This window comes from Myotis yumanensis, unplaced genomic scaffold (assembly GCF_028538775.1).
Source record: "Myotis yumanensis isolate MYYU_CA2020_CCGP unplaced genomic scaffold, mMyoYum1.0.hap1 SCAF_9, whole genome shotgun sequence".
NCBI lineage: Eukaryota > Metazoa > Chordata > Mammalia > Chiroptera > Vespertilionidae > Myotis > Myotis yumanensis.
Window position 1 is genome coordinate 38,269,950 of NW_027223760.1, and position 21,752 is coordinate 38,291,701.

The 21,752-nt window shown below is 48.5% G+C and overlaps 5 non-coding genes across 5 annotated transcripts; 1 reads left to right on the plus strand and 4 right to left on the minus strand.

Moving 5' to 3' along the window:
* Positions 1–8,219: 8,219 nt before the first annotated feature.
* Positions 8,220–8,291, plus strand: TRNAC-GCA (transfer RNA cysteine (anticodon GCA)). Its single transcript has one exon. It is a non-coding gene; the product is annotated as a tRNA-Cys (tRNA).
* A 6,157-nt stretch (positions 8,292–14,448) lies between these two features.
* TRNAC-GCA (transfer RNA cysteine (anticodon GCA)) lies at positions 14,449–14,520 on the minus strand. Its single transcript has one exon. It is a non-coding gene; the product is annotated as a tRNA-Cys (tRNA).
* Positions 14,521–15,542: 1,022 nt separating this feature from the next.
* Positions 15,543–15,614, minus strand: TRNAC-GCA (transfer RNA cysteine (anticodon GCA)). Its single transcript has one exon. It is a non-coding gene; the product is annotated as a tRNA-Cys (tRNA).
* A 2,726-nt stretch (positions 15,615–18,340) lies between these two features.
* Positions 18,341–18,412, minus strand: TRNAC-GCA (transfer RNA cysteine (anticodon GCA)). The gene has a single exon. It is a non-coding gene; the product is annotated as a tRNA-Cys (tRNA).
* Positions 18,413–19,433: 1,021 nt separating this feature from the next.
* On the minus strand, positions 19,434–19,505 carry TRNAC-GCA (transfer RNA cysteine (anticodon GCA)). Its single transcript has one exon. It is a non-coding gene; the product is annotated as a tRNA-Cys (tRNA).
* Between the last annotated feature and the right edge of the window lie 2,247 nt (positions 19,506–21,752).

Below are 21,752 nucleotides of genomic sequence, written 5' to 3' on the forward strand. Positions count from 1 at the left end.
GTACACCACAGAAGTTTGAAGGCCCATCTGCACCATCAGCAGGTGCGAGTGGTGGCTGCTGGCCCTGATCCGCCCCAAGGGCTTCTCTACCTCCTCGTGCTCCTGAGGAGCAGTAGCCGCTGCTTGCTACTCACAGTGGTGGGTCTTTAGGTGATTTAAATTGGGGCAGTAGCCGCTGCTCGCACCCACTGACGGCGCTGGCCCCAATCGCTCTGTGTCCTCAGCAGGTGTGAGCAGTGGTGATGGGAACAGGGGTGCCAGCAGACAGGGGATCAGGGGCTGCAGCGGGAGAGGCTGGGCAGGGGCACAGAGGTTGGGCCAAGACCCGCCCCTGTGCCCAACGCATCTTTATAGCCCACAGTTCCTTTCAAGGTGCACGAATTCGTGCACTGGGCCCCTAGTTGTATTATAAAGTAGTTGTCTCTGGATGTGCCATGAACAGATGTCTCTTGGAACCAAATGAAGTGAATAGCAGCAGGTCTTTGAGCCCTTGTGTCATCTAATAGGAGGACCCTTCATTTAGCAGGAACCAACTGTTCTAAGACCTGCTGATGTTGCTAAGATGTATCAATTAAAAAAAACCCCAAAACTTAGCCTGGCCACTGTGGCTCAGTGATTGACCATTGACTTATGAACCAGGAGGTCACAGTTTGATTCCTGGTCAGGGCACATGCGCCGGTTGCAGACTCAATCCCCAGTGTGGGGCATGCAGGAGGGAGGCAGCTGATCAATGATTCTCTCATATCATTGATGTTTCTATCTTTCTCTTCCTCTTCCTCTAAAATAAAAACATGTCTAAAAAATAAATTTCATAAAAATAAAAAAAGTAAATAAGTATATTTATTTAAAAATAATTTTAGATACACAGGTAGTTACAAAGATAGTCCAGAAGAATTCCCTATACCACTCACCAATGGTTACATGACATTATTATTGTATATAGAAATCATGAAATGGATATTGGTGCAGTGTGTGTATAATTCTAGGCGATTTCATCACATGTGCTGATTTCTCCCCTTCTGTACCTGGTCTTTTCACCCTGTTAACAGGACTTTCCCAGAGCAAAAGCTTTAAATTTTGATGACACCCCCTGTATCACTGTTTTCTTTTATAGATGGTGCTTTTTAAATATATATATTTTTTATTGGTTTCATTGGAGGAGAGATATAGAAATATTAATGATGAGAGAGAATCATCGATCGGCTGCCTCTTGTACGCCCCCCATTGGGGATCAAGCATGTGCCCCGCTGACCAGGAATCGAACCATGACCTCCTGGTTCAAAGGTCAACACTCAACCTCTGAGGCCAGGCATAGATTGTGATTTTGGTGCCACTTCTAACAACTTTTCATCAAGACCTAGGTCTCAAAGATTTTTTCCTGTGTCATCTTCTATAGATTTTATGCCTTAACATTTTACATTTGTATATGACATTTTAAAATTTCTTGTTAATCCTCATCCAAGGATATTTTTCCCATTGATTCTGAGAGTGAAAGGGAGGGGTAGAGACAGAGAGAGAGAAACATCGATGAGAGAGACACACTGATTGGTTGCCTCCCGCACACACCCAACCAGGGCAGGGATCAAGCCTGCAACAAAGGCATGCGTCCTTGACCAGAATCGAACCCAGACCCTTCAGTCCTTGGGCAGACGCTCTAACCACTGAGCAACCGGCTAAGGCACGGATGTGACAGTTTTTAAAGAAAAAGTGGATGTTCACGTTTTATGTGTACTCTCCTGATTTTCCTATCTTGGCAAATAAAATTCACAATTTTAACAAGGGGTGGTTCAAGAAACAAATGGACAAACAAAAGAATACATCTGCAAGCCATGATTGACTCATGGACCATGAATCTACAATCTTTGGTATAGAGCGACCACAGGAATACTCCTCCTGAATGTTCCAAGGACAGACCACTGTGACCTTAGGGAAGAAAGAAAACATTTAACCTTTGAAAAACTCCATTTTTAGTCCTTTCAGATTCTGCACGACAAATGTAGATGACTGCTGACCAAGGAACGTGCTGGGCATCTCCCACGGCTGCGAGGGCTGTTCCCAAGTGCATTATTAAGAAAGGTTGGTCACCAATGCTACAACATAAACTCTCCCAATAAAGGAATCTAGGAGCCCTGGCAACGAGGCTGTTTGACACAGGGTTTTGGAGAGCCAAGCTGCAGAGATAAAATTCCATCATCAAAACTATTACAAGCCCCCGAAGCTTAAGAATCAGCTTGTATCACCAACAGGTTGAAACCCGGGGTTGTTTTTATAAGGTGGGACTTTCAAAGAAATTCCTCTACCGCTTTCTTGAACCTCAGCCATGCACTTTCACCTGCAAGTATCTTCTGTGAACAAATTCAGCTGGCACGGAGCTGCTCCAGAGAAAAGTAAAATCAACCAGAAAATGCTTTCTCCTTGCCTATCACAAATAACCCACTAGCCAAGAAAACAGCATAATTTGGGCTTTTACTAAAGAACTACCACACTGCCCTAACTGGTTTGGCTCAGTGGATAGAGCGTCGGCCTGCCGACTCAAGGGTCCCAGGTTCGATTCCGGTCAAGGGTATGTACCTTGGTTGCGGGCATATACCCAGTAGGGGGTGTGCAGGAGGCAGCTGATGGATGTTTCTCTCTATCCCTCTCCCTCCCTCTCTGTAAAAAATCAATAAAATACATTAAAAAAAAAAAAAAAAAAAAGAACTACCACAAACCACCAAACTTCAGGGAACAGAGGGTAGTCCAGGAGGTTCCCAACCATTCATAGAAGGAAGTCAGTCTAACGGAAGAGACAGCTTGAAGAAACTGGAACAGGATTTGCACCTGCCAAGGGGAACTGGGAGAGGAGGGAGAAGTGGAAGAAGACGCACTGTGTTAGTGAGACTTCCGGACATGAACCCTCAGGGGGTGCAAGGAACACTTGCAGACTTGGGCAGCTTATACTTCATTGAATGTAGAGTTTCCGGTGTGAAGTTCGGGATGGGTCTTTCAAACTCTAAAACCAGAATCCAATTTTTCCACTGAAACACAGAGTATTCGCGGTACATGAGACTTGGGAGAACCACTCAAACTGGCTGCATATCCTCTGTCCTTTCCTAAGAGGCGGCCTCAGGTCTTCTTTTTCACCTTTTTTCGTTCGCGGATGAAGACATACTTCTTGGAGGCCAACCTGCCAAGCAGAGGAACCACGACGTTCAGAGAGGGATTAAAGGGCGGGAAAGGCGGTGGTCCTGAGCCGACGACGGGCCGAGACCCTGCATTTCCCCACGTGGCCCCCTCCTGCAGGTCGGGTGCACAGCTCCCGCACCGAAACCGCGCCTCCCGCCCTGGACGCGGAACGAACTCCAGGCCGCGGGAGGGGCCGGAGACTAGGCAGGACCCGCCACCTCCACAGTCGCTCACACCGGGCCCGGGTGTGCCATAGCCCTTTGCAGCTCCGCCCTGCACCGACCCCAGACCCGAGAACTCAGAACGCCCCCCGCCGCGCCTCCTCCCGCTTCGCCCTAACGCGCAGGTCCAGGCGCTGCGCGGTGCACGCTGGGACTTGAGGCCGGCCGGGCCCCGGATGCTCGGCTCCAACAGCGCCCCCGGCGGCCGGGAGGAGCGAACGCCGCCTGCAGGAGCCGCCCGAGCTGCACGTGCCTGCGCAGGAGCCCAGCCTGGCTGCCCGGGGAGCCGCCGCCTGTCGGGGACGGATCCTGGCACTCTGTTGGGGGTCAAGGGCGACGGACAGAGACCGAGGCGAATTGAATGAGCTGGAGAGGGATGAAGACGGAGGTGGAAACGCACAGTCAGCTGGAAATGGATGGAAAGGGGACAGGGACGGGACACCTCACTGAGACAGAGATGGGGGGGGGGGGCGGTCTGGTTCCTCCCCAAAGTCGACCCCAGTCGTCTGTGAGGTGACCCCAGGAATCAGATTGCTAGGAGGTCAGACAATCAAGGGGCATTAACAAGCAGGTCCCCTGTAGTCAATGGGAGGCCACCTTGCTGGGGACTCGGAGTGTGCAGACCACCCTCAGAACTGTCCCGAGCGGAGGTCGGGTGTTCCTCCAAGTCCTGCCCCCGGTAGGTGAGGGCACCCCTGGCCGATCGGGACACAGGCCACGCTGATTAGCCGTCCGCTTTTGTGGATGCCTCTGGTCAGGTTGAGGGAGTTCCTTTCCTTTCCTAGTTTAATGAGAGCTCTGTTGTGAGTGGATAGTTCGTTTTCTCATATTCTTTTTCTTTCTTTTAAGAAAATATATTTTTACTGATTTCAGAGAGGATGGGAGAGAGAGAGAGAGAGAGAGAGAGACATAGACATCAATGATGAGAGAGAATCGTTGATGGGCTGCCTCCTGCACAACCCACACTGGGGATTGAGACCACAACCGGGCAGGTACCCTGACCGGGAATCTAACAGTGACCTCCTGGTTCATAGGTCTATGCTCAACCACTGAGCCACGCCAGCTGGGCTCATAATGCTTTTTCTATATCAATATACTAGTATATTACAATGTGGTTTCAACAAATGAATTTTAAGGGGACACAAACATTCAGTTTCACATGACCCAGGGAAGGATTTCTTAAACACAACCCCCAAATCAAAACCTATATAAGAGTCCGGTCACAGTGGCTCAGTGGTTGAGCACCAACCTATGAACCAGGAGGTTACCATTCAGTTCCCAGTTGGGGCCAGTCTTCAGTGAGGGGTGTGCAGGAGGCAGCCGATCAGCCGATCTATGATTCTCTCTCATCATTGATGTTTCTCTCTCTCCCTTCCTCTCTGAAATCAATAAAAAAATATTTTTTAAAAACTTACAAGATACATTTGATATCAACATTTAATTTTTCATCTGACAAAAACTTCCTTAAACAAGAGACTATGGGTTGTGAAAAACATAAGATAGAGAATGGATTTGTATCAGAATATTAGAAAGATGAAAACATGGAGAGAGGTGTTGCACAACAATGTGAATATACTTAACTCTGCTGAACTATCCACTTAAAATGAATTTTATGTTGTGGGTTTTTTTTTTTACCACAATTAAAGTAACAAGAGATTATTTTATAACCAATAAATATATGAAAAGATGCTCAACATTTCTAAAAATCAGGGGAATGAAAATTAATTTTAAAAATTGAGAGGCACCATTTTCACTCCCTTCACAAAACAGGATGAATTGAGATTTAACTGGATCAAGATTTGGTGAGGGGAAATGGTCTTTTCATTTGCTCAAAATGGGAGTATAATTGGTATACTCAGTATAGAGAAAATGTTGGCAATAAGATATTGTAGGGGAAATTTAAAAATTACATAAAGCCGCCTTGGCCAATGTGGCTCAGATGGTTGGGCATCATCCCATGCACCAAAAGGCTGCCAGTTTGGTTTCTGGTCAAGGCACATGCCTGGGTTTCAGGCTGGATCCCAGATAGGGGGCATGCTGGAGGCAGCCAATCAATGTTGCTCTCACATCAATGTTTCTCTCTCTCTCTTTTTTTTTGGGGGGGGGGATTATTTGAATTCTTTATATACCATCCCTTTTTATGAGCACAACCTAGAAGGCACTGGAGATATTTTTATCTCCATGTTATAGATGCAGAAACCCAGGCCCTGAGAGGTTAAGCAACGTGTCCTATGTGTTGCTTAACAAGAGTCCACCTTCTAAGATGCGGCATTATTCTACCTGCTGGGGGAGGGGCTGCACATTTGTGAAACAATGGAGCCAGATATGGGGAAAGGTCTGGAGGCTTTATCAGGGGCCAAGCTCAGGGCCACAGCTCCTGGCTGCAGACAGAAGCCTGTGTTGGAGGCTGAAGGGAACAGGTTTACAGAAGCAGAACACTCAGATCACCCAGAGAAGCCCATCCAGGGAGAGCTGGACCCACAAAAGGTTGAGGTTCATTGCAAGCAGGAAGGCGGGGCCAAGGTGACAGAGGCTGAGTCCCCACTGCTGCTTTTACCCAGAAGTACAGTCTGCGGGGGTTGCAAGGAGAATGGCTGCAAGGAACAATTTCCAGGGAGTCAGGAAGGGTTTGTCATGAAGGTGGGCTGTGTACAACGTCAAGTTCTATGGGAACAGCGCCCCCCGGAGTTGTGCAATGCATAGTCTGCACTGAAGACCTTGGAAAAGAGCAGATGCAGAGGGGAGATTACAGAAGTAGGAAGGATAAACACCTCAGAACTGACGGGCATGGCCCTATAGCAGGTCCAACATCCCTCACTCCCAAGTAAGGGTGCTTCCCTGACTCACTGTCCTCCTCTGTCTGCACCACCAGCTCCTCGCTCTCCATCCGGCCCTCGGGGTTGGACAGCAGGAGCCGCAGCCGGATGGTCATGAAGGGCCGCAGACCCCGCAGGGTGTAGTGGGAAGAGGTCTGAATGACCTCCTCAGCCTCATACTGCTGCTGGTTGAACACGTACTGATACTGCACCGTGAGGTTGTAGCTGTGGCAGCGGGTCACCGCGTAGCCAAAGGGCTCCCACTGCAGGGTCAGCTGCCGGGCCCGGATGTCCACAATCTCCACGTTCTGCGGGCCGTGAACTGGGTCTGCACACTTGGTCCTGGTGGTGAGCGGGGGCCCCGGGGGCCCTGTGCCCCCCTCTCCTGGTCTTGTGAGTAGAACCCGGATCTCATACTCCACATCCGGGTCCAGGTGCCACAGCTTATAGTTGGGTGAGTCCACGATGTGGGTCTCGGCCCAGGTGCCCGTGGTGGTGTGGTACTCCACCTCCTTCAGGATGATGGGGCCATCCCCAATGAGGGAGTTGGCGTTCGGCTTGATCCATAGGTACGTGGCCCCCACAGCCAGCAGCTCTGGGGGGGCAATAGGTGTGGGAGGCTCTTTCACGATCAGCTCAGCGTAGTTGGACACGCCAGAGCCACCGTCGGAGCGGATCACGCAGCGGTATTTGCTCACACTCCGCTGGGCAGTGTCCGCCACACTGACCGTGGCCGAGAAGCGCCTGTGGTTGACCACGCGGGTGACCATGAGGGCTGTGTCCCTGCCGTTCCATTGCTCTCTCTCTCTCTCACTTCCTTTCCCTTCCTCGCTCTCTAAAAATCAATTTTAAGCCCTGACCGGTTTGGCTCAGTGGATAGAGCGTCGGCCTGCGGACTGAAGGGTCCCAGGTTCGATTCCAGTCAAGGGCATGTACCTTGGTTGCGGGCACATCCCCAGTGGGGGGTGTGCAGGAGGCAGCTGATCCATGTTTCTCTCTCATTGATGTTTCTAGCTCTCTGTCTCTCTCCTTTCCTCTCTGTAAAAAATCAATAAAATATATTTAAAAAAATCAATTTTAAAATTAAAAAAAAAGATAGGAACCTAATAAAAACAGCACAGTTTTATGCATTTTAAATGATTAAAAATAATTGCCTTTAAACTACCTGAAATTTTCTAGTGAAAGTGGATATAAGAAGGGGTGAATTATGTTGAAGTAGTGGATGGAATATTATCTGAAATCAGATGGAAAATTGTGACACCAGATGTGGAAAGGTAGGGCTGCCCCCAGATTTCTGAACCTCTGAAACTGTAAGATATAATATAGGTTTCTCATTCAAAGCTGTTAGAATCGAGGTATTTTGTTATATAGCAGTCTCTAATTAATGCAGAGTCCTTCTGCCGTTGACCCCGATACATCTCCCCTAGAATCAAACAAGCCCCTGGACCTCTTGGGGAAGCACAAGAAAGCTAGCGATTTGGTAATGAAAGAGAAATTCAAGGAAACAAAAAGTTTTATGTTATCATGGATGGGAGGGAATGGCTAAAGGAAAGACAAGAAGGAATAGTGAGTCATGAGAGCAGGATACACAAGACAAAACACTGAAATAAAAACTGAAGTTCAATGCCTTAAAGAGATGCAGAATTGGAGGAGAGGTGGGGGAGGTTGTCTTGGTCCCACACTATGGATAACTTTAAAGTAATCTCGACTGAAAAACAGGTGAAGGACAATCTACTCCTTGCTCATGAAGCGTCAGCTTGTCTCTGGGCTTCCTCTTCTGCCCAATATACCAAGCCAGGTACAGACTTTGTTGCCTCAAATGTAACCTTCATTGGTTGACCTTCCAAGCTGGTGCCAACCAGGAATGATGCCTTTTTGGGAAAAGAGAATGGTTATGGCGTAAGAATTGCCAGTACAGTTGAGCAGGGCTAGCAGCTCTCTGCTGAGTCAGAATCAACAGCCCAGAGATGAGTGGAAGTGTAAAGAACTTATTAACTATATACCATTATTAACAAGAGGGGGTATAGCTCAGGGGTAGAGCATTTGACTGCAGATCAAGAGGTCCCTGGTTCAAATCCAGGTGCCCCCTTTGAGAATCTCTTTTCCTCCTTGAGCTAAACTGACAAATTAAATTCTATGCAGGCCATACTCTAGTCCCCTTACAGGAGGAGGCTGGCTAGAGCCTATGAAATGGCACCTTTATATGGCTGTCCCTTTGATTTAGGATGCAGGTAGGCACTGGGCAGGGCCTTCAAGACAAGGATAAGAACAAATCCATTGCCAATGCCCTCTTTGAGGGTATGTTTCCTGGGACCAATTTCAGTGACATCCAGGGCTCAGTCAAGAGACAGAAACCAAGCCAGTTATTTTAACAGAATTTAATGTAATTGTTAACCAGTATACCAATTTCCTGTAGCTTCTGTAACAAAGTACCACAACATGGGAGACATAAAAAAAACAAATTATTGTCTCACAGTTCTGGACACCAGAGTCTGAAACCAAGGTGTCTGACAGGCCGTGCTCTCTCCGAAGGCTCTGCAGGTCCTTCCTTGCCTCTGGTGTTTGTTGGCAATCCTCAGCCGTCCTTGGCTTGCAGGTGCGTCAATCCAGTCTCTGCCTCTGTGTTCACGTGGCCATCTTCTTTCTGTGTATCTTTCCACTTCCTATGACACCAGTCACATTGGATTAAGGGCCCACCCTACTTCATGGTGATCCCATCTTATCAAATTCCATCTTTGAAGGCCCTCTTCAAATAAGGACACATTCCTGCACCGTGGGAGAGGGATTAAAAGGGGCTATGAATTCAACATACCTTTTGGTGGCACAAAATTCAACCCACAACAGCCAGAAATTAGAAGTGAAGGGATAGAAAGGGAAGACTAAGTATCATAGAGGTCGTTTCTGTAGAAGCAGCTACACTCGAGGGTTGGGACAAACAGAAAGGAGGAAGTTAAGTCTTACAAGCTTGGGGAGTATCTCTGGGATCAGGGACTGAGATCTCTAAGGTGATGCTGCTGTCCCTGAAGAGTCATGACGAAGCCGGGCCTGTGAGCACCACACTGCACGTGGCAATCGCTGTTTCTACTGGATGGACAGTGGCTGCCAGGTGACACTGACAGGAACCCAACGCAAGTGCTTCTTCCTGCTCCAATCTCAATCTCATTTTGCAGCTCTACTGGCAGGACCAGCCAGGAAGCCACCTGGCGAAGGAGAGGCTGGTTTACAGAGGCCCAAACCCAGCACCACAGGGCAGAGCACAGAAAGGTGGGCTTGGAGCCTAGAGACTGTATGTTCACCTCCCCCAGCAGTTAAAGGGTTGACTGTGGAGATTCAGGCACGGGGAGGGGTCAGCATTGTGCAGAGAGCTCTGATCTGTAGCCAGGCAAGTGTGTTCTCTCTTTGAGGTGCTCCGTGCTTGGTCAGGCCATGAGGCATCTTGAGTCTGTTTTCAGATGTTCAGCACAAAAACCACTATAGAGATGTGAGTGTGGATCCTTCCAGCTGTCAGGGAGTGCTTCCCACATTACTGCCCTCCTCTAGGGACTGAAGGTGGAGAGGTTGTGGAGCTGTGGGAGGAGGGAACCTGTTGCTTCTTCTAATGTGGGGAGATGAGTTAGCATAAAGCAGGTCTGGCAACTCAGCCACGCTATGTGGACAGGGTATCTAGGGCAGAAGCTCTAGGTGTGGCCACACAAGGAAAGGGTGTTCATTGGGCCTCAGTGGTATGGCAGGGGGTATAGCTCAGGGGTAGAGCATTTGACTGCAGATCAAGAGGTCCCCAGTTCAAATCTGGGTGCCCCCTAGCATTTTAGTCTCAATGGTCATAAAGGTCATAAAGGAGTTCCAGTCTCCTCTCCTCTTTCTGAATCTGATCTCTAGTCTTCCTGCAACAGGTGAAGAAGCTGAGGAGGCCCTTCCTGCCCAGAGCAGGGCAGCTCTGCTCAGATGATGTGTTTGTCCCACTGCTCTGATCTTCCTACTCTCCGCTCACCTGGTCCCCTGCTCTCCAATGTAAACTTGATCTCCTAGTTGAAGTTGAGGACTCTGAACTTTGCAAAATAGCCAGAGAGAAGCCTGCAATCACTTACAAAAGAACAATAGTTGGACTGCTGGTCGACTTCTCAATAGTTGCAAAGGAAGCCAGAAGATAGTGCAATGACACATTCCATATGTTGGGAGGAAATTACAGTCAGTTCTGAATTCTATTCCCAGCTAAACTGTCCTTCAAGAACAGACCAAAGCTGAGAGTTTACCACCAACAGATTCTCACTAAAGAAATTTTTAAACATATACTTCAGAGAAAAGAAAAATGATCCCAGATGGGAGGTCTGAGACACAAGAAGGAAGCTCGACCAAGGAAAGTGTAAGGTATGTCAGTAAATCTAAAAATCATTGACCATAGCCCTGGCTAGTGTGACTCAGTTGGAGTGTCATCCCGTGCACCAAAACGTGGTGGGTTTGATTCATGGTCAGGTCACATACCCAGGTTGTGGGTTTAATCCCTCGTATGGGAGGCAATACATCAATGTCTGTCTGTCTGTCTGTCTGTCTCTCTCTCTCTCTCTCTCAAATCAATTTAAAAATTATTGACCATATAACACAATATTAATGTCTAATTTATAGTTTTTTTTAAAGATAGAACTAAAATACTGATTAATAATAACATATAAGGAATGGGCTCATAAGATTTAAAGTGTTTATGTAATTTGGGAGGAAGATAAAGATATCGATTGGCTTAGATATTAAAATTTGTATGCAAAACTTTTTATGGTATCATTTTAAAGGTGGTGGTTTTGGCACTCTCCCTCTAGGTATGGATTTAATTTTGTTTACTATGTTTCAGATTGACTTGGGTCCTTGAATGTAAGGATTGATGTCTTTCATTAGTTGTAAAATAGCCTCAGCCATTTCTCCTCAGATTTTGCATTGACTTCATTCTCTCATTTCTTCTCCCTGGACTCCATTTAAATGTATGTTAGATCTTCTCACTGTATCCTGTATATTTATCACTCTCTATTCTGTTTGCCACAAATTATCTCTCCATGTTTTATAATGGAGAAATGGACATTTATTTCCAGTGTTCTAGTTTAACAATTTTCTCTTTGGCTGAATCTATTAATTGAATAGAAACAGATATATTTATTAAGTTTTTTTTTATATTTTATTGATTTTTTACAGAGAGGAAGGGAGAGAGATAGAGAGCTAAAAACATCGATGAGAGAGAAACATCGACCAGCTGCCTCCTGCACATCTCCCACTGGGGATGTGCCCGCAACCCAGGTACATGCCCTTGACCGGAATCGAACCTGGGACCTTTCAGTCCGCAGGCCGACGCTCTATCCACTGAGCCAAACCGGTTTTGGCAGATATATTTATTAAGTTTTTAATTTTTAAAAAAATATATATTTTACTGATTTTTTTACAGAGAGGAAGGAGAGGGATAGAGAGTTAGAAACATCAATGAGAGAGAAACATCAATCAGCTGCCTCCTGCACACTCCCTACTGGGGATGTGCCCACAACCAAGGTACATGCCCTTGGCCGGAATCAAACGTTTCAGTCCACAGACCGACGCTCTATCCACTGAGCCAAACCAGTTAGGGCAATTTTTTAATTTTTGTTGTTGACTTTTAGATAAAAATTTTCTTTGTTGCTCTACTTTCAAACCTTCTTAGTTACCTTTATTTTATTTTTTTTAAATATATTTTTATTGATTTCAGAGAGAGGAAGGCGGGGAGAGAGAGAGATAGAGAGAGAGAAACATCAGTGATGAGAGAGAATCATTGATTGACTGCTTCCTGCACACTCCACAGTGGGGATTGAGCCCTCAACTCAAGCACATGCCCTGATGGGGAATCAAACGGAGACCTCCTGGTCATAGGTTGATGCTCAACCTCTGAGCAACACCGGTGGCATTAGTTGCCTTTAACGCTTTCAAGTTTATGACTGAAATTTCCCAGCCTGGCTAGTAGCTCCTTGAACACAGCAAAATTGTTACTTTACAGGGTGTTTTCGGTAGTTCTAATATAAAAAGTTCAAACCTGGCCAGCGTGGCTCGGTGGTTGAGCATTGACCTATAGTGCTTCTCTCTCATCATGGATGTTCCTATCTCTTTTTCCCTCTCCCTTCTTCTCTGAAATCAATAGAAATATAATAAAAATAAAAAGTTTCCGTGTTTAGATCTGTGGTCTATTGTTTCTATTGATTCTCATGGATGGTTTTTTCTTCCCTGTGTAAATAGTGATCTTTGGCTATGCGTTGAACATTTGATTCCAAACTTGATTTGTAGAATTTTAGGCTAGGTGAAGATAATGTCATCCCTCATTTGTTCTTGTTGTTGTTTTTTCAGTTATCTGTGGACGCTAGAAGTCAAGATACTTCAATATAACTTCAATTGAGATTTTTGGGCCATTCAGATGACACAAAGACAAGCTACAAATTCTTGTAGTGGCCGATTTCTCTCAGTTCACCCTTACTCCACAGGGTACTAGCCCAAAGCCAGAGGTAGTTTTACCAGTGTCCCTACTCGTGGTGACCCTGAATTCTGACATCCATCCTCCAAATTCCGGACAGGCTTCCAAAAGGTCCACCGAGCCTCTCAGCTGCCTCTTCTGGACTGAACACCACATTCGGGGACAAAGCAGCCTCCGGCGTGGAGCTTTAACTTTCTGTCTCCCATCCTTTCCATCTAGTATTTCCTGTCTCACTAGCTAGCTCTTTGATGCTTTTAACGAGATGTTTAAAGTATTTTCCAGCTTTTGATTTGTCCTTGTAGGAAATATTGTTTCAAATTACCTTGTTCATTAAGGAACATGGAGACTCCTTTGCAGGATTCTTTATGCCATTTATATGTCTTCAAAGCATACATTTTAATTTTAAAAAATCATTATATAAAAAGGGTCTACGTCTAAACATTTTCATCAAAAAAATACTAACCTAGAGTAAAAAAGAAAAAGTGGTAGCAGAGAAAGGAAGGGGAAGAGAGAGTCAGGTGGTCAAGTCTGTGGTAGAGGCAGCTCCCTAAGAAATTTCCAGGAAGAGTGCCGGAAGCCGGTCCATCCTTGCTGCTTGACACAGTCGCTGCAGGAAAGAAACATCTGCACAGCATATGTTTCAAGGGACCTGGCATATATAGCATACTGTTCTTAATATGTTTGCTCTCCTTAGCGCCATGTGTTTTAACCAAGGTCACCTCTCCGAGAAAGGTTGTTTCCCCAGGTGGGGATTTTCCCCTGAGGTTAGGGAGGGGATACAACCCCTTAACTAAGTGCCAGGCGGGTAGTTAATCACTTTAACTACAAACAATCACGCTTAAGCTACATAATATTTACTCCCTAGAATGGAGATAAGAAACGCCCTAACCTTTGCAATAGAAATTGACAGGATTAAAATCGACTGGTATAAATGCAGATGTAACAAGACAATAAACATCAGATCCTAACCAGAACTTGGCTGGAGATCCCGACCAGAACTTTGGCTGGAGATCCTGACTAGAGATCCTGGCTAGGCTGCTGATCAACTGAAGGCTGTCTCCCTGTCATTTCTTCTTCGCCGACTCCGTCCACACCTTTGGGGACCTCTGGACTTGTTGGGGTTGGACCGCAACAGAAGAGGACACAGCCTTTACTTTGAAAAAAAAATTAACTATGTGTTACAGATTTCAGAGAGAGAGGGAAAGAGATAGAAACATCAATGATGAGTGAACCATTGATTGCCTACCTCCTGCATGCCCCCTACTAAGGATAAACCCACACCTGGGCATATGCCCTGACCTGGAATCAAATCATGACTTCCTGGTTCATGAGTTGACACTCAGCCACTGAGCCACACTGGCTGGGCCACAGTTTGACTTTTGACATAGTTCTTAAATAATTACAGTCACCCCTGGGAAGTAGGAAGCTGTATTTCCATACTTCACAAGTGGTAGCAACAAGAACTAGGGGTCAGCTGTCTTCTGGAAATTACCGTGAGGTTGAGAAAATGAAGCTGTTAAGAGAAAGAAAGGGAAGTCCCTCCACAAGCCATGAAGGGCAAGAGTCCCGGTCCTGGTGATCTGGGCTCACTTCATCAGTCTCTTCAGTTTAATGTGACCAGAGTGGGCGCTGTCTGGAAGATGGTCTGGGGGGATGCATGGAGCTGGTGCCGATCCAAATCCGAAATTTTTAAAATCACATTTAACAGTCAAATATGGAAGGAAGAGGCAGAAATGTCAGCACCAGCTTAAGTAACTAAAGGGGTCCAAGAAGTAGGGGGCACCTGGATTTGAACCAGGGACCTCTTGATCTGCAGTCAAATGCTCTACCACTGAGCTATACCCCCACTTACATATAATCTTTCATTAGCACTGTTTCACCCATGGCGCTGGATGCAGGATAGCTGCCTGTCTACATGTCCCGGTTGTTTCTGCATGTCCCAGAACATGGCAACTCTTCTCACTGTAGTTCACTGTCTTGTCTTCAGGCTCTTCTTCTTCAGGTTGTGATAACGGCACCAGCCTTTACACCTGGAAAGGCCATTAGAGTCTACACTAGTGTTTCTACCTAAACCAGCACATACTTATCAGAACAATCATGGTCAGGTCCAGGTCCTCAGTGAACCTCACACTCAGTGCCGGGAGAGCCTCGTCCCTATTCTAAGGTCTCAAGAAGGGTGCTCCTTGTTCCACTCATTCAGTCAGTCAGTCACTCAACAAACACAGAGCATGTGAGGTACCAGCTCCTGTCATCCATGTTGAGGACACAGAGACTTAAACATTGTCCTTGTTCCAATAGGAGACAAAATCTTGAACCAAAGACTTTGCACAAGAGTGGCAGAAGCCCAAGAGAGTCCTGGGAGCAGGGAGTGAGGAGGTGCCCTGCCTGGAGAGTCAAAAAGGGCTTCCTGGGGAGATGGACAAGGAGGACTTTGCCAGAAGAAGCTGGAGAAAATTTGAGGCCAAGGGAGGAGGAGAACAAGGGAAGAGTGGGTCAGGCATGTCCGGAGCTCAGGGAGGCTTGAGGTGATGGCACACATGTGGGCTCATGGAGCCTGGAAACATTTTGGCTTCCTGCTAAGGCAGGAGAGGGACAGGTGCATATCACTGGAAGCAGGCCTATGACACACAGCATGACAAGCCATGACCTCATTGAATCCTCACAAGCACCCTTGTGTTGTCTAATTGTAGCACATTTTGGCCAGAACAGAACCCAGGCCCAGGGAGCACCCGAGCACACTACTGGCCCTGGAACACAGCACAGTCAATATGGGAGTGAGGAGCCATCGGGGGCCAATGGGCACTATGGGTGACAAGAGCTATCATTTGGCTCTTTATTTAGCACTTCACACTAAAAGTGAGTTGAGGAAGGGGGCACCCGGATTTGAACCGGGGACCTCTTGATCTGCAGTCAAATGCTCTACCCCTGAGCTATACCCCCACACCTGCTTATGAACCTTAATTACACCTCTTCAACTGTGCACCTGACTCCTAGTTCTGGAATCCTACAGCCCCACCTCTGGGAGCAGGCAGCCTGCCCTATGACATTCTGGTTCTCACTGTCATCACTCGCTCACTCATCCGCCTGTAAAAACCTGCTGACCACCTTCTATGTGCCAGACTCATCCTGCCTGCTTCCATTTTCTCCCTTTCTGGCCCCACTTGCCTCTGCCACCCCGTTCTGTCTACCCTACAGTGGGCAGTCATTGCTCTCCCAGCCTAAGAGAGCCCAGGTCCCCTCTGCCCTCTCCTACTAGGGCACTGGGCAGCAGTCAAGTCTACATGGGTAGAGGAGCAGGTCTGGACAGGACACCAAACCCTGAGACAGAAAGCCCCTTTCTCCCTTTCCACCATCTGTTTCACCCACTCAATCCCTTTCATCCACTCACAATGATCAATGTGGTGTAGAAAAAGGTGAACCAGCCCAACTCCCTCTCAAGGGCAAAACTGATTTGAGGAGGGGGTGGAACCCTGGTAACTTGCTTGTAGCCCCTAGGGCCTGGAGGACACTGCACAGCAGAGGCAGGCTGCTGTGTGAGAGCAGGGAGAATGGGGAGGCAGCCAGCAAGGAGGCTGTCCTCTCACCTAAAAGGCCCATAGGAGTGTGGGACACAGCCAGAGAGAGCGTGATGCCCTCACTCTCCTCATGGATGGAAAAGCCAAGAAAGGTACTGAGTGCTCTCAAGCCTTCCCCGTGCCACCCACTCCATCTCCCCTCCAAACGGAAGCCATCCCCTGGGATGTCTATGCTGCTCACGGGGCATTGGGGGCGTATCTCTTTTGTCCAGAAATACTGAGGAGGGTCCAGGACCCCATGGGCTGGTTTACTCAGCCTGGAGAGGATTTCAAACTTCCTGTGCTCTCCTAAGCCTTGGTTTTCAACTGTGAACTGGCATCAGAATCCAGAATCCCCCCAGTAACGTGTTAAAACTGCAAGCCCAGTCCTAGTGAAGGAGACCCACCTACACCTTTCCTAGAATTCCTGCAGGAGGAGCCACCGGGAAGCATCCAGTAAATGAAGCAGCCTTGCCCCAAACTGTCTGGTCCACTGTTTGCAGCAGAGGGAGCATAGGCAGCCCCCAGAGCAAGGCCTGACCTGGCTGAGGGAGGAGCAGAGCTCTCCCCTGATGGGTCTGGAAAGCTTACAGAGAGGGTGGGACGCAAAAAAGTCACTGCTCAGTTATTCTTTGAAAGCTGCTAAGACCACAGGTCCAACCCAAGTCCCATGAGGACCTCATGCTCCAAACTCCCGGTCCTCATTTGAAACCCATGCAGAGTAACCCCTGGCTCCATGGCCAGGCTGAACTGGGCCTGGAGGGACCTCTGACCTAGGGTACCTCGGCCAGGCCCTGCCTGCTACACACCTCCCTGTCCTGCCACCTCTGCTTAGAGGCCCAGCCTAGTGGCCAAAGGCTCCTTAACCCCAGGGAAGCAGTAACAGTACTCACAGAGACAGAACTTCCTGCAGGCTCTGGTGCCACGTGAAGGGCAAGACAGGGAGGAGCAGAGGCCAATTCATAGTTCGTCTCCATGAGACCTTGGGCAAGTCATTTAACCCCCCTGCCTTTCATTCCATAACATCTGAAAATGGGAATTAAGGGCACTTCTCCTTCCTGAAGACAGAGGGCTGATAAATGACCTCAAAGTGCTGCCAGCACTCAGACCCACAAGGCTCATTGGATTCAATAAAGAAAGAAAACCAAGGATTTAGGGCCAGCCTCTTACCCAGGGACAGGGATGTAAAATACTTCAAATCAGCTCCAGTCGCTACTCCCCAGGCCCGAATAAGAGGGCATTGCAGGGCAAATGCTGGCCAAATGCAAAAGCGTCTCCAGTATGTTTGCTTCAGAGAAAAGGCAGGGACCAGAGGCAAAAAAGATCCAAGGTCAGGGCCCCTGGGTTCTGGTCCCCTCTCCTGGAACAGACACATCTTCTGTGACTTTCCTTCCCTAAGCCAGTCCTCATCCTCAGAGGTCCTTCTGGAGTAACTAACGGTACAACATGGCCACACCCATCACCCCACTCCGCCTGCCACAGAAGGCCTTGCTGCTGTGTCTCACGTTTCTTCTGACATTTAAAAAATGTTTTATTGATTTCACAGACAAAGGGAGAAGGAGAGAGAGATAGAAACATCAATGATGAGAGAATCATTGATTGGCTGCCTCAGCACACCCCACACTGGGGATTCAGCCTGTAACCCGGGCATGTGCCCTGACCAGGAATCAAACCGTGACTTCCAGCCACTGAGCCACACTGGCAAGGCCACAGCCTTTACTTGTGACATGGTTCTCAAATCCTTACAGTCACCCCTGGGAAGTAGGAAGCTGTATCCATACTTCAGAAGTGGTAGCAAAAAGAACAAGGGGTCAGCCATCTTCTGGAAATTACCGTGAGGTTGAGAAAATGAAGCTGTTAAGAGAAAGAAAGGGAAGTCCCTCCACAAGCCATGAAGGGCAAGAGTCCCGGTCCTGGTGGTCTGGGCTCACTCCACCAGTGTCTTCAGTTTAATGTGACCACAGTGGGCGCTGTCTGGATGATGGTCAGGGGAGGATGCGTGGAGCTGGTGCTGATCCAAATCCCAAATATATATAACATTTAATAGTCTAATGGGAAGCAAGAGGCAGAAATTGCAGCACCAACCTCAGTAACTAAATGGGTCCAAGAAGTAGGGGGCACCTGGATTTGAACCAGGGACCTCTTGATCTGCAGTCAAATGCTCTACCACTGAGCTATACCCCCACTTACATATAATCTTTCATTAGCACTGTTTCACCCATGGCGCTGGATGCAGGATAGCTGCCTGTCTACATGTCCCGGTTGTTTCTGCATGTCCCAGAACATGGCAACTCTTCTCACTGTAGTTCACTGTCTTGTCTTCAGGCTCCTCTTCTTCAGGTCGTGATAACGGCACCAGCCTTCACACCTGGAAAGGCCATTAGAGTCTACACTAGTGTTTCTACCTAAACCAGCACATACTTATCAGAACAATCATGGTCAGGTCCAGGTCCTCAGTGAACCTCACACTCAGTGCCGGGAGAGCCTCGTCCCTATTCTAAGGTCTCAAGAAGGGTGCTCCTTGTTCCACTCATTCAGTCAGTCAGTCACTCAACAAACACAGAGCATGTGAGGTACCAGCTCCTGTCATCCATGTTGAGGACACAGAGACTTAAACATTGTCCTTGTTCCAATAGGAGACAAAATCTTGAACCAAAGACTTTGCACAAGAGTGGCAGAAGCCCAAGAAGAGAGTCCTGGGAGCAGGGAGTGAGGAGCTGCCCTGCCTGGAGAGTCAGAAAGGGCTTCCTTGGGGAGATGGACAAGGAAGAGTTTTCCAGAAGAAGCTGGAGAAAATTTCAGGCCAAGGGAGGAAGAAGAACAAAGGGAAGAGTGGGTCAGGCATGTCCGGAGCTCAGGGAGGCTTCAGGTGATGTCACACATGTGGGCTCATGGAGCCTGGAAACATTTTGGCTTCCTGCAAAGGCCAAAGGCAGGAGTGGGACTGGAAGCAGACCTATGACACACAGCGTGACAAGCCATGACCTCATTGAATCCTCACAAGCACCCTTGTGTTGTCTAATTGCAGCACATTTTGGCCAGAACAGAACCCAGGCCCAGGGAGCACCCGAGCACACTACTGGCCCTAGAACACAGCACAGTCAATATGGGAGTGAGGAGCCATCCACTCCAGGGGCCACTATGGATAACAAGAGCAATCATGTGGCTCTTTATTTAGCACTTCACACTAAAAGTGAGTTGAGGAAGGGGGCACCCGGATTTGAACCGGGGACCTCTTGATCTGCAGTCAAATGCTCTACCCCTGAGCTATACCCCCACACCTGCTTATGAACCTTAATTACACCTCTTCAACTGTGCACCTGACTCCTAGTTCTGGAATCCTACAGCCCCGCCTCTGGGAGCAGGCAGCCTGCCCTATGACATCCTGTCTCCCACTGTCATCACTTGCTCACTCATCTGCCTGTAAACACCTGCTGACCACCTTCTATGTGCCAGACTCATCCTGCCTGCTTCCATTTTCTCCCTTTCTGGCCCCACTTCCCTCTGCCACCCGGTTCTGTCTGCCCTACAGTGGGCAGTCATTGCTTTCCCAGCCTAAGAGAGCCCAGGTCCCCTCTGCCCTCTCCTACTAGGGCACTGGGCAGCAGTCAAGTCTACATGGGTAGAGGAGCAGGTCTGGACAGGACACCACACCCTGAGACAGAAGGCCCCTTTCTCCCTTTCCACCATCTGTTTCACCCACTCAATCCCTTTCATCCACTCACATTGATCAACGTGGTGTAGAAAAAGGTGAACCAGCCCAACTCCCTCAAGGGCAAAACTGATTTGAGGAGCGGGTGGAACCCTGGTAACTTGCTTGTAGCCCCCAGGGCCTGGAGGAGACTGCACAGCAGAGGCAGGCAGCTGTGTGAGAGCAGGGAGAATGGGGAGGCAGCCAGCAAGGAGGCTGTCCTCTCATCTGAAAGGCCCATAGGAGTGTGGGACACACCCAGAGAGAGCGTGATGCCCTCACTCTCCCCATGGATGGAAAAGCCAAGAAAGGTACTGAGTGTTCTCAAGCCTTCCCCGTGCCACCCACTCCATCTCCCCTCCAAACGGAAGCCGCCCCCCGGGATGTCTATGCTGCTCACGGGGCTTTGGGGACGTAGCTCTTTTGTCCAGAAATTCTGAGGAGGGTCCAGGACCCCATGGGCTGGTTTACTCAGCCTGGAGATGATTTCAAACTTCCTGTGCTCTCCTAAGCCTTGGTTTTCTTCTTTTTTTTTTTTTTAATATATATTTTATTGATTTTTCACAGAGAGGAAGGGAGAGGGACAGAGAGCCAGAAACATCGATGGGAGAGAAACATCGATCAGCTGCCTCCTGCACACCCCCCACGGGGGAAGCGCCCGCAACCCAGGTACATGCCCTTGACCGGAATCGAACCCGGGACCCCTCAGTCCGCAGGCCGACGCTCCATCCACTGAGCCAAACCGGTTTCGGCGTAAGCCTTGGTTTTCAACTGTGAACTGGCATCAGAATCCAGAATCCCCCCAGTAACGTGTTAAAACTGCAAGCCCAGTCCTAGTGAAGGAGACCCACCTACACCTTTCGTAGAATTCCTGCAGGAGGAGCCACCAGGAAGCATCCAGTAAATGAAGCAGCCTTGCCCCAAACTGACTGGTCCACAGTTTGCAGCAGAGGGAGCATAAGCAGCCCCCAGAGCAAAGCCTGACATGGCTGAGGGAGGAGCACAGCTCTCCCCTGATGCGTCTGGAAAGCTTACAGAGAGGATGCGACGCAAGAAAGTCAGTGTTCGGTTCTTCTTTGAAAGCTGCTAAGACCACAGGTCCAACCCAAGTCCCATGAGGACCTCATGCTCCCAACCCCTGGGGCTCATTTGAACCCCACACAGGAGCAAACCCCGGCTCCATGGCCAGGCTGAACTGGGCCTGGAGGGAACTCTGACCTAGGGTACCTCGGCCAGGCCCTGCCTGCTACACACCTCCCTGTCCTGCCACCCCTGCTTAGAGGCCCAGCCTAGTGGCCAAAGGCTCCTTAACCCCAGGGAAGCAGTAACAGCACTCACAGAGACAGAACTTCCTGCAGGCTCTGGTGCCACGTGAAGGGCAAGACAGCGAGGAGCAGAGGCCAATTCATAGTTCGTCTCCACGAGACCTTGGGCAAGTCATTTAACCCCCCTGCCTTTCATTCCATAACATCTGAAAATGGGAATTAAGGGCACTTCTCCTTCCTGAAGACAGAGGGCTGATAAATGATCTCAAAATGCTGCCAGCACTCAGACCCACAAGGCTCATTGGATTCAATAAAGAAAGAAAACCAAGGATTTAGGGCCAGCCTCTTACCCAGGGACACGGATAAAAAATACTTCAAATCAGCTCCAGTCGCTACTCCCCATGCCCGAATAAGAGGGCATTGCTGGGCAAAGGCAAAAGCATCTCCATTATATTTGCTTCAGAGAAAAGGCAGAGACCAGAGGCAAAAAAGATCCAAGGTCAGGGCCCCTGGGTTCTGGTCCCCTCTCCTGGCACAGACACATCTTCTGTGATTTTCCTTCCCTAAG